Genomic DNA, 12,754 nt, shown 5'->3' on the forward strand with positions numbered 1-12,754 from the left:
ATTAGTTTAGCATAAAAGTAGTAAAAGTGTTTGCACAAAGACTTAGCACGGAGGTCCTATGTGATCAACTAGAAAGAAAGATTCCAAACAATCTGAATAAAGTATGCAGTTCTGAAGATGGTCTTATTTCTTATTTGTTTGATCTACGTCCTCATCCTTCTTTTAAAATCAAGTTCCAAAAGGTGTTTCCTGAAATTATGGGGGTACCACAGGTGCATCCCTATAACCCACATTTCAAAAGGTTTTGATATCCCCTCTTGCACAGAAACACATCTCTTCCCTCCCTACACCAATTACATGCAATATCTAATCAAAACAGGATCTCAACTCTCCTGTTTTTCCCTGAAGTTCCATTCTTCTGTAGTGAAGGAATAGCCTGAAGTTCCCCCAGAGACAAATACAAAGAGTTCCCTGAAGAGCTGTGGGAACAATTGAGAGGACAAATGTGTTAAGGAAGTATAACATAGAAGAGAAGACAGAAAAGAGAGCAAGAGTTCATACTGTAACAATATACCTGTCACCGGAAGGCAGTTAGCTCTCCTCCTTTGGTTCATTCTGCCATGGGGGCAGTCAAGATGCCAAATTAGCATGTGGAGTATTAGTTTCTGCAGCAGACATGCTGACTTGCTAGCAACTCAATAAGCCCACGCATGACTGCTTTTCACAGAGACCGATGAGTCCTTTGGACTGGCTTCTATTGTCTTCAAGTCTGCAATTTGCTCAGGAGCTGCTCAACTTTGACCCTTTGCACCGCGGTATCCAAAGGGCAAGCAAATGGTCGTCTTTCATTTTTATCTAATGCCACTTGCACAGCCACAGGTTTAAGAGACTAACTCATCACACTGTACTACAGCGATCCTGCTGCTGAACACACTACTGTCCACAGGTTGCTCTGTGAAATCCAGTCTAGCACTGTTCACCAGTCAAGCATATGCTAAACAGATCAAGCGTATGCTAAACACAGGTGCTATTTCCATCCAAGAGGCAGAAAAGGCCTCATTTCACCTGGCAGAATTATCTCCATCCACCTCCTCACCCTGCCTCCAGAAGAGTCTGATCAAGCTAGCCCCACAACCAAGGTCTACTGTACATCACACTGCAGGTCACTTTTGAGGCTCAGTGAAATCAAGAGGCACCGGTTGTACAACAGGAAAGGGTAATCCTGAATACCTGTGGCAACATATGTTAGACAACCAAGTCTTGTTCAACTTATTCCAGTCTCGTTCAGCTTATTCATCAATGACCTGGATGAGGGGACAGAGCACCTCCTCAGCAAGTTCACTGACAACACCAAGCTGGGAGCAGCGGCTGAGGCATCCGAGGGCCTGGAACCGCTGAAGACCTGGACACAGAGGAACCTCGTGAAGCTCAGCAAAGGCAAGTGCAGGGCCCTGCACCCCGGGAGAAATAACCCCGGGCAGCAGGACAGGCGGGCGGCTGACCTGCCGGAAAGCAGCTCCGCCGAGGAGGACCCGGGAGCGCTGCTGGACGACAAGGTGACCACGAGGCAGCAACGTGCCATGGTGGCCAAGGCGGCAAATGGTGTCCTGTGGGGGTGCATTAGGAGGAGCGTTGCCAGCAGGTGACCCTGCCCCTCTCCTCAGCCCTGGGGAGGCACCTCATCTCCAGTACCGGCTCCAGTTCTGGGCTCCCCAGGACAAGAGAGACATGGGGCTACTGGGGAGAGTCCTGCGTAGGGCTGCAAAGATGATCAGAGGGCTGGAGCACCTGCCCGGTGAGGAACGGCTACGAGAGCTGGGCCTCCTTAGCCTGGAGAAGAGAAGACTGGGGGGGGGGGGGGGGATCTTGTCAATGTATAAATACCTTGGGGGGGGTGGGGAGGATGTACCAAGGGGATGGGGTGCCCAGTGACAGGACAAGAGACAACAGGCACAAACTGAAACACAGGAAGTTCCTCCTGAATACGATGGAGGACTTCACCGTGAGAGTGACAGAGCCTACAGAATGGACCCTTCTATGGCAGCATGGTCTCTGACACAGGACAAGCATTCAGTCTAATACAGGGCACACATTTACCAGGCTGTTCTTCCTAGAGCAAGCTGTAGATGCACGCATCTTCAGCGTATACAGATTTATAAGGATAGAGTTACAGGACTAAATCTTGGCTACCTATACTTTCCTCCACATGAAATTTTTGGTTGTCCAAAACAGAATTTCATCCAGCTGAGTTTACAAACACTCAGAATATTTGTCTGAAAATCCCAGTTTCCAAGTAATTCATATGTCTATGGCTCTCACAGTGTATGATAAATTAAAGCTGTATGGTGTATGGGGGAAAAGAAAGTATAAACAAAAGAACCACCATTTCTCAGTAGTGCTTGTTGTACGAAGTGTTCTAATATGAAGCTGCCACATAACACTGAAGAGCCTAAAAGTCAGCCTGGTAATGCTGTATTTAATTTAGGGTTAGATAAACCAGATTAACAGAGCATCCATTCTTTACATCATAGGGGAGAAGGGGAGGAGGATGGAGGAAATAACCTCAAGGAAAGTCACAGAGCTAGTCCCGTATTTCTAATCCTAACAATAATCTATGAAGGAAGTAGTTAAGGAACTGACCACGTATTTCTCTCTCAAGAGAGAAACGGGAGATAGCTGGGATCTCAAGGACATTTCAGAACTAAGTAGCATTTTCCCCTGTCAAAACATATTTTGACTGAGCAGTCCCGTAAACATCTGAGAGCTGGCTAGACAATTTCTGAAGAGCTCCCCTGAAAGAAGGGGACACCTCCTCTGACTTACCCACCCAGCCTCACCTTTTGCCAATTTCCACACAACCAAGAAACCTAGACTATGAAGACTTGGCAAGGACTGGTCTGAAAATTAATCTGAAACGCACCTTTTTTTTTTTTTTAAACATATGTACACATATAGTTGTTCTTTGGATCTGCATGGGAGCACTGGGCCAGTGAGCAAGCTCACTGAAGTAAAATCAGTTCTAAGTCACTAGAAAATATAAGTCCAATGAATGAATTATTCCTCCCTAGTCTGTTCAGCCAAAAGTTTCCCTCTGCCCTGATAAGCAAAGGATGCGTTAAATCAAAAAGTACACTACAAATGAACTATAGCACATAGGTATTTTTCTGGCTCTGCTTCTAGCTGCAAAGGCACACAGATGTAGCAGTCTCAGTCTGCTTTACAAGTTCTTCGAAATTCAGCAGTCCCAAGTAAAAAGTGACTTAAATGCCTTCCATCCTTTTCTTTCCTCTGCCAGAGCTGTCTAGCTATTGTTGTTCTCCTCATCATCTCTGCTATTTTGGGGCACTGCCTCCCGCCCAGGGATCCCTGCCAATAAGAGCAGAATGCCATTATGAGAGGTTGCTGCTGTGAGCTGCTGCCATCACAGGGAATTTGTCACTGCAAGCCATGATCATAACAGACTCCTTCACCAAATGACTTTGGATGCACAGTGCCGCAGCCCATTCTTGGCAAGCACGGGAAGGAACACACACACATCAATGTGATGCAAGTTCAATCCAACTTTATTCCTTTGTCTACCTAATTTATATATCTTTTCTAACAAGCTCATGTATCAACGCGCCTCGCAAAGCATTTCTATTGGTTGTCTAATATTGTCCAAGCGCATCTGCTCAGTTTCTAATTGGCTGTTGTGTTGACTCCCCTTGTGAGTGATCACAGGCGCTTGCTTATCTGTGGTGTTAACTCCCTTTCTGGATGCGTATCCTGTGAGTAATTACAGGTGCCTGCTTATCTTTTCTTCTTTAGCCTTTTGTCTTTAAAAGAATTCCTTCTTTGAGCAGCTTGTTGCTTACTTCAGCTCTTTATAATCCTGCAAGATAGCCAGGGCCCAGACACAGGGCCCCAACAGCACAGGGCTTTGGCAGCAAGTGACATCCACACACAATTATTCAACTGAACACTCATGTAACAGGAACATGGGACAGGGACATCACATCAGTGTAGTCAACAATCTCCCAAAAGCTCTGCATGCAGAAGCAGATGAATTGAATCCAGATGTCCAGGTCCAGGCTACCCAACAGGCAGAGAGGAGGGAGGAGAGGAAAGAGGGTTAGGAAAAAAAAAAAAAAAAAACACACACACACACACACACACACATACAGGCAACAACAACAAACCCACAAATCCACCATACACACACAACACCACACCAACTGTGAAAAAATCCAGCAACCCAAGAAAGATGTTAATATTGAGTGATTTTGGCTGGGAGGATGAGCTCAGCCAGGAGAGGGATGACAAAACAAACACACACCGAAACACCACACACACAGGCAGCATTATCTGTAAGCCTTTTGATGTATCACTGTGGTTGGAGGTCCTAATTCTTCTCTAGAAATTGCTACCACCACTTCTTAGCATTGTTTATCTCACCTACCTCTCTCTCAAGCATGTCCCCCTCAGACTATCTCCTGTCTAGCCTACCTCTTTGTGTTTCCTTTAAATCTACACGGAATTTCACTCCTCCTTAACAGTCAGCTCTCCATCTATTGAAAAGCTGTATAAGACTGCTAGAGTTATAAGAGCAAGGAATATGTAAAGATAAATAATAAACCCACAATAAGCTTTTCTGCTCCTCCACCCAAATCATCTGTAAGTTCTCCCACAACTGTTTTTCAGTCCCTGTGAAAGACTATGGATTCCCAAATATTTAATCAAGAATGACAGGTTCCACTAAACTAGCTTCAGCCTACACTAACACCTTTCGGGCCTCCATGTTTAGTTTCCTCCAGCTTTTGGGGTCTTTTAGCTTCTCCTGTAATTGATTAAAAAGGAGAGAAGATCTAGGAGTTCTGGCTTCTTCCCTTGCTACTGTTACTGTGTCACTAAACACCCCAGATCAATCAATCATCATGCCAAGATCCAATCCCCAGCTTAATGGTCAAAGCTAGAGTCATCTGATGGTGCATATTCCATTTTAACTCCCTCTCATTTTCCCCCAGTACGTTTTCATCTTCCTGCTTTGTTTTCCTGTCTTTTCCTTTATCCTAACCTCTACCAGCTGCTGGTCCTTGTTGTAGTTTCCCATCTCTCCTTCACGTTCCCTCTGAATTCACTGCCTTTCCAAAAACAATAAAACAAGAGAAGACGACTTCTCCTCTGCTCCAGTGCAGAGCACTCAACATGCTGCCCAGCTGCACTTCTAAATGCTCACGTCACAAAAAAAAACAGCAGATAACTTGGAGAGTTCCCAGCCAACTTCCCCTCTTTCTAGCAATTAAAGTCTCCCAGAACTGGAGGATGTGCATGCGAACAAACACAGCTAGCAAACAACTGGCTACCTATCCAGGGTTCCCCCTGCTCCCCAGAGGGCTGTCAATTATTGCAGATATACCTAGGACCAGAAGGGGTTATGGAATACAGTAGATTGTCACAGTCAAATCCCTTTCCACCTTGTATGAGTTGCTACTGGTCCGGGACCAGATAACTATTATCCACATAATGTTTTCAGTGCTCCTTGTCTTAAGCCTTCCCTCACTTCCTTGGCATTTGTTTCCTTATAAAATACACTGTTATCCTCTTGCCCCTTTCTCTCTCCACCTTTCATCTGTTTCCACCGCATCTCCTCATCCTATTCCAGTACATGTAAACTTCTCAGCTCTGCAGACTTCATATTGGAAGGCTAACAGAGTTATCAGTGCCTTCAGTCTACCCATCTTCACTCCTCAGTGTTTTACTCATGAGTTTCATGGTATCTGTTTTCATCTACACATCAGCTCCTGGAGTCATGGGATTTTAAAACAAGGCTTTTCAAACAAGAGCAGGAACTAAGTTTCTCATTCTCCCGACGGCAGCTTAAAAAAAAAAAAAAAAAAAAAAAAAAAAAAAAAAAAGAAGACTAACAACATAAAAGCAAACACTTAAGTCTTATACTTCTTTTTTCCTTAATATTATGACTAAGGCAGTCTCCAGATTTCTATAGTGCTGCGTTCCTAGTTTTAAATGTTTGAGGCTGCCACCTGCTGTGTGTGTTGGAAAAGCAAAAAGTTGGAAGCACAGAGATTTAAGAAAAAAAGAAAAAACAAACAGGAGCCTGGCAGAGGAGTTTCGGCCTCAGACTAGCGCTCCTGAGGGCCCCTTTGCCTTCTGTGGGGAAACTCAAGTAGTACTGACTGGTAGCAGGAGCCACAGAAGTCAGTCAAAGCCTCCATCGATCTGTAAGGAAGTGTTTAATTTACCCTTATGTTTTTTGACTGGAGCATACAATGCTACTGTTGATGTGTGGAAGATGGATAGACAAACCTATAACATCGAGTCCTGGAAGATGCTGGCACAATCTGAAACAATTAATCTCCCTGAAGTCAGTACGCTCTAATAGGGTGCCCAGACATACGCCATTCATCAAAAGATGCCGATCCATCACAACACACCAGACAGAGTTTGGCAGGGCTGCCAGAACTGCTGGATGACAATGCACCTCTGAATCTACCTCAGATAGCTTCTCTACGCAATTATTTATATTTGTCCTGAAAGAGAGGAGCTGCAACCTCGCACAAATACTACTGGTATCTTATAAAGACATCAAGAGAAAAACATTCTTATCTGACATAAAACTTGCCTATTCTGATAGAAAAGAGCAAAGCTCATTTGCAAGGAGTTATATGCTCAGTTTCTGTTTTTGAAGATGGGGTGTCCCCAAGGAGATGCCATCAGAACAAAAAGCAGTGCTTTCAAACTATGGAGTGCAATTATCATATTATCCAGATCAATGTTTCTATATCCAACAGCACATAAGCTAAATTAGTTTACAACTTAATTTTCTTTTTATATGTTGTCATAGCACACATACCATAAAAGGGGAATCAAATAGATCCTAACAGGAAATACATACATCAGTAGACAGAGAAAAAGGGGGGAAAAAGCCAAGACAACGCTTATGCCTACCAAAACAGTTCCACGTAAGAAAGGTGAAAAGTTGGCCTCCAGATGAACTCTCCCCAGCAAAGAAGAGATCACATATTCAAGAGAATAACATAGCTATATGATGTATGTTGTTTCTTTGCAGTTGCGTTTACCATGAGCTATCATTTACGGTCAGCTCTAAGCACTGCCGCTGCCTTTGTACTTTCTAAGGGGATGCCACTTGGGCATAGCATGCACAAAACCCCAGTCGTATCTGTGGGTGCTCCACGCATAGAGATAAACATGAAAATCGTTATCATAGCATTAATCACAACCATTTGGACTCTGACCTTATAAAGAATAGGTCAGGTAATCTTTCAAAACAAGACACCTTTTACCATCTTGACTGTGCAGCAGGAGCAGTTTTACTATCTAAAATGGGGAATTGATTCAAGCAGCTATTTGTGCCTTAGTAACAATGAATTATCCAGTGTCATGCAGATAATCAGAACTGCATTAACTGCAGTGAACTAAGTTGTATTTCATGTTCCTTCTGGTTATGTTGCCCTCTACAACGTATCAATTATTTTTTATTTTTTTTAATTTGCACAGCTTGGTCTCCTTGACATTTTCCAAAATTCTTGCTGTAGCCAGGGCACTGATCTTCATGTTTCAGTCCACAGGTTTACCCAAAATCTGAGTTGTTCAAAATTCAGGTTTTGACATGTCTGTGTACATTTGCATGCACATCATGCACAATGCATGGAGTAACTCAATTGTCCCGACCAGCTATGCTATAGGGGTTACAGACCAGAAGCCGATCATTAGAAACAACATCTCCTTGAGCAGGCTATTTATCAAAACTGACATATGTCACGCATCTCTCCTCATATCTCCCCCCATAAGAAATGATCTGACACTGGCCCTTGCCAGAGGAAGACGACAGGGCTGCAGGATGCTATACAAAAAAACAAAATGAAAAAGAGCTAAATCAAAGAACATTAGGTCTATTTCAAGTTTCAAATGGAGTTTGAGGCTCTTCTTCCTTCATAATGATTACCAATGCATGCCTTTTAACTACACTGTCTTCCCAGTCTGAGATTAAACATGTCTAGTTTCAAGCTAGAAATTATGTATTAGTCCTACTTTTTGAGAAATGGAAAATAGAGATTGCTAGTGAAATGGCCATTTGAGTTCTTAACTGTGGCTATGCAGAGTTACCATGAGGCTGCAGTAATAGTTTGGCACCTTTCCTGCATGCTTTTCAGCTTGAATCCAACGGACAGCCAGTTTGCAATATTTTACAAGGGAACTTAAAGGGGTAATTTCCTGGTGCATCTCCAAGCAGAGACCCAAACAAATTGATCCACAGCCTGGTGACTACTATTTTTGGTTCACGCATATATGAAAATGCGCCCTAGGTAACGAGAGCACAATATGCAAGATGCCAGCGCATCTCCATTGGATTTGCTCATTAGACATATTGTAAATCACGAAGAGGTTTGTTGTCTACCATAAAACCAGATGGATGTAAGCAGTGATTAGAAGCAATTAACTCCATGCAGCACTAAATAACTTTCCATCATTAACATACCTTTTTTCGCACCCCATTAGAGGTATGCAGGCAAGGATATGAAGTAAGGCACACTCCATCTGAATTTCATATATTTATATGCTCAGATCAGGTGGAGACACCAGGTCAGAGAAAGGGGAGGAAAAACAAAGATTTTACAAGTTGACAATGAAAACAACATACAAATTGCTGAATAACTGGGCACTCCAAAACTATCTTTTCCACATATAATAGGCCTCATGAGATCTAAACCTTTCTTCTGCTCATCCTGATGTCTTAAGTACCATAAACACTGATGCAAGAAGTTTTTGCCCATAGTAATGCTACACACATCCATTTCAGTCATCAGCAGAACAGCCAGATGTCCCTAAAGACAATGAAAGAATAGTTCAATAGTGCCAGTAAAACTGAAACAGGGAAGCAACCAGGGAATTTAGGTTCAATGTGCTGAAAGACAACTTCCAAGTTATTACAAAGAGTTCTACCGCTGCAAGGCTTTGAAGTCCTCATTTTACTCTCAACTACCTAGATACAGCACTATTCTTTCCTTTGCTGTGCGTGTGTAAGCAGTGGAACCCCTTTCCACAGGACACTGCAGATTCCAGACATTTGCAAAGGTTAAAACCGAAATCGGGCAAGTACATCAAAACTAAGCGTAGCTAGAGCTATCAAACAGAAACACATCACGTTTGACTAAGTCCCCATGCTGCAGGAATGTACTTGAAGGGCTGGGATCTGTTTAATGCCTTCTTGTTGCCCAGAATAGGAAACCAGGCTAGGTACACCTTTGGTCTCACCTAGCGCAATCAATCATTCCAAGACAACTCACATGTGACAGCCAGGAAAAGAAAAGCAGTTAATAAGTTACTGCTACTGGTAAAAGTTTGTTCCAGAGCTAAAAGCTCCTAGATACAAACTCAGCTTATAAGCAAATAAGCACTTGCCATCTTAAAGCTGCTGGGGAGTATGCACTACCCTTGGACTGCTATGCAGAGGCAGAGCTTAGGTAAAGGAGCACCATCACCCAGTTACCTTCCCAACAGGACTTTCACGAGTTGGAGATCAGCACATAGGGAGAAGTAACCAAAACACAGCAGACAGGTCAACTTCTGTATTTGCCTTCTTTCTCACAGAACTCTCCGGACCAATACAGGAATTTCCAAGCAGGTTGGGAGCTACACGCCAGCTGAAGCACAGTCATCTGTATATCACAGTGACACATACCACGTAGTTCAAGGTCAATGTGAGAAATTCCACAATAAAACAGTCATAGACTAACCAGTCTCTCAAAGAGGCTTTTTCTCAACACCACATTACCAGTGGATAGTTTGTATTGAAAGCAGAGATGTGGGGTTTAGGGTTCTTTTCTTTAAACAGATAATTGTCAAGAACACTTCGCACTGGCATACGCCTGTTTCTGTCCAAGTTACAAAATAGTGACAGTTACCTAACAAATACCTTCAGCTAAACCACCTGAGAAAAAAAGTTGGGGTTTTTTTTGAAATATGAGAAACTATTATCATTTAGTTGTCCTCTTACTCAAGAGGATACAAAATATTTCGCACATGAACTGGCTGGTTAGTCATCATTTTGATGACTTGGCCACAACGGGTAAAGCTTTCAAATGTGGTAAGTATTTAGTAACCACTCCAAGACAGCTGTCTAAGGTTCTAATCTTAACTCATAAGTGCAAAAAGTTTCACATTTCTATTTGTGAAAAGCAAGTGTTACAAGAAACCACTTACTGCTGCTGCTTAAATGTTCTATTAAACCTCTAGCCTCTGCTACAAGGATGATCAGTAATCAGAGGCAACAAGTTTAGCAGGCATCCATTTCATGGAAGATCAGAGTTCCACTTGAACAGTATCATGTAAAATGAACCAGGGCTGTGATCAGTCACACAGTCCAGTTGGAGGCCTGTAGCTAGCCATGTCCCACAGGGCTCGGAACTGGGTCCAGTCTCGTTCAGCTTATTCATCAATGACCTGGATGAGGGGACAGAGCACCTCCTCAGCAAGTTCACTGACAACACCAAGCTGGGAGCAGCGGCTGAGGCATCCGAGGGCCTGGAACCGCTGAAGACCTGGACACAGAGGAACTCGTGAAGCTCAGCAAAGGCAAGTGCAGGGCCCTGCACCCCGGGAGAAATAACCCCGGGCAGCAGGACAGGCGGGCGGCTGACCTGCCGGAAAGCAGCTCCGCCGAGGAGGACCCGGGAGCGCTGCTGGACGACAAGGTGACCACGAGGCAGCAACGTGCCGTGGTGGCCAAGGCGGCAAATGGTGTCCTGTGGGGGTGCATTAGGAGGAGCGTTGCCAGCAGGTGACCCTGCCCCTCTCCTCAGCCCTGGGGAGGCACCTCATCTCCAGTACCGGCTCCAGTTCTGGGCTCCCCAGGACAAGAGAGACATGGGGCTACTGGGGAGAGTCCTGCGTAGGGCTGCAAAGATGATCAGAGGGCTGGAGCACCTGCCCGGTGAGGAACGGCTACGAGAGCTGGGCCTCCTTAGCCTGGAGAAGAGAAGACTGGGGGGGGGGGGATCTTGTCAATGTCTATAAATACCTTGGGGGGGAAGGGGGAAATGTACCAAGGGGATGGGGCCGGACTCTTTTCAGGGGTGCCCAGTGACAGGACAAGAGACAACAGGCACAAACTGAAACACAGGAAGTTCCTCCTGAATACAATGGAGGACTTCACCGTGAGAGTGACAAAGCACCGGCACAGGTTGCCCGGAGAGGTTGTGCAGTCTCGTCTCTGGAGATGTTGAAAATCCACCTAGACATGATCCTGTCCAAAGCGCTCTAGGTGATCCTGCTTGAGCAGGGGGGTCAGACTAGGTGATCTCCAGAGGTCACTTCCAAGCTCAACCATTCTGTGAACCACCATATAACATACTAGTGAGTTTCACTTGGATAGAATCGAAACCTCTCCAGTAACAGTTCCCCATACAGAAACTGAACCCTTGAATGACTCTGGCCTGATTTTCTAGAGTACTGGCCTTACAAGGTCCTGTACTCTAATCAAGCATTACTCCCAGCAGTAATGGTATAACCAGTCCACCACACACACAGAGCTTCCTGTAAATGAGCGATGTGTTGGTCAGACTGTGATGAAAAACAGCAGCAAACTCTTGCCAATAAAGTACTAATACATACCCCCCCCTCTTTTTTTTTCCTCTTTTTGCATATTAAAAACTGTATGCTGAAGACAGAGAACAAAAGCAGTTCTCCATAAAGCTGAACTGCACCACTTCCCCCAAAACATACACTTTTTACCTCACACTGTCCAAGACAGAAGAGGATCCCTAACTTGGGTTATTTAGACAATTGAAAGGTCCTGCGTTCAACAGTTAACTGGAGTTCATTGAAACTATCAAGCGTGAAGGGACTTCTGGAGGCCTCTAGTCCAAATCGTTGCTAAGCGTGGCCCATTGCAACAGGCTGCTCAAGGTACTATCCAGTCAAATGTTGACCCTCTCCAGGAATGGAAAGATTCAGCAGCTCTTTAGGCCTCTATTCCAGTGCTTGACATCCTTCCTCCTGTGGAAAACGTTTTTCCTTTACATCTAGTTAGAATTTCCCATGTTCTAGCCTGTCCTCATTGCCTCTCATCCTGTCACTATGCACTACTGAGGCAGATCTTCTGCCTTCTCTAGTCTCCCCCATCAAGGAGTTGTAGACAGCAGTAAGATGTTCCCTAAGCCTTCCCCTGTGCAGGCTGAACAACGCCTGTCATCTCAGCCTCTCCTCCCACTCCATGTGCTCTAGGGGCCATGTTTTCAGCTGCCCATAAAAGGCTGTATTAACAAAACAAATAATAGCTTCTGGAAGAGAAATGCAGCTGACTACCTGTCTGCTGCAGTTGCTTAGTCTCATAAAGATGATTGTAGATTTAACAGGAAGACTACCCGTAGAGCTTAGTCTCTTAAAAATAAGTGTTCCTTACCAGGCAGATTTCAGCAAACTCCTAGGATTCCCTGCCTTTTCCTTCTTTCCTCTTTGGAAATGAAGCCACAGAGGAAAGGCAAGGGAGGCGGGGGAGAATGGAAGGCTGGCGTGTGGTGGTTTGAAATGAGCAAGATGTTAACTAATTTTACTTTTAATCTTCCCTTTTACTGCAAAGTGAGCCATTCAGGCATCACATCTTCTGCATTTTCCTTGCCTCTTTCAGAGAAGCATATTGGGGCAGAACTTGCCAGCTGTCTGCCTCCTTCGCCTTCTGCTACCATTATCCTGAGGTACCACCCCACCTTCTGGCCCTCCAGCTTAGGGTAGAAGGCGGGGGGGAAGAGTGGGAGGGAAGGGAAGGGAAAGGAAGGAAGGGAGGAAGAGAGGGAGA

General features: G+C 44.6%; 1 long non-coding RNA gene across 4 annotated transcripts in view; it reads right to left on the reverse strand.

Moving 5' to 3' along the window:
- Positions 1–9,564, reverse strand: part of LOC134139664 (uncharacterized) — a 332,576-nt gene extending 323,012 nt beyond the window's left edge. For all 4 annotated transcript variants that reach the window (XR_009958233.1, XR_009958232.1, XR_009958231.1 and 1 more), the window contains exon 1: positions 9,449–9,564. This is a non-coding gene — a long non-coding RNA (uncharacterized LOC134139664). The remainder of the gene's footprint in view (positions 1–9,448) is intronic.
- Positions 9,565–12,754: the final 3,190 nt, after the last annotated feature.

The sequence above is a fragment of the Rhea pennata genome, chromosome 4, assembly GCF_028389875.1.
Source record: "Rhea pennata isolate bPtePen1 chromosome 4, bPtePen1.pri, whole genome shotgun sequence".
Classification (NCBI taxonomy): Eukaryota; Metazoa; Chordata; class Aves; order Rheiformes; family Rheidae; genus Rhea; species Rhea pennata.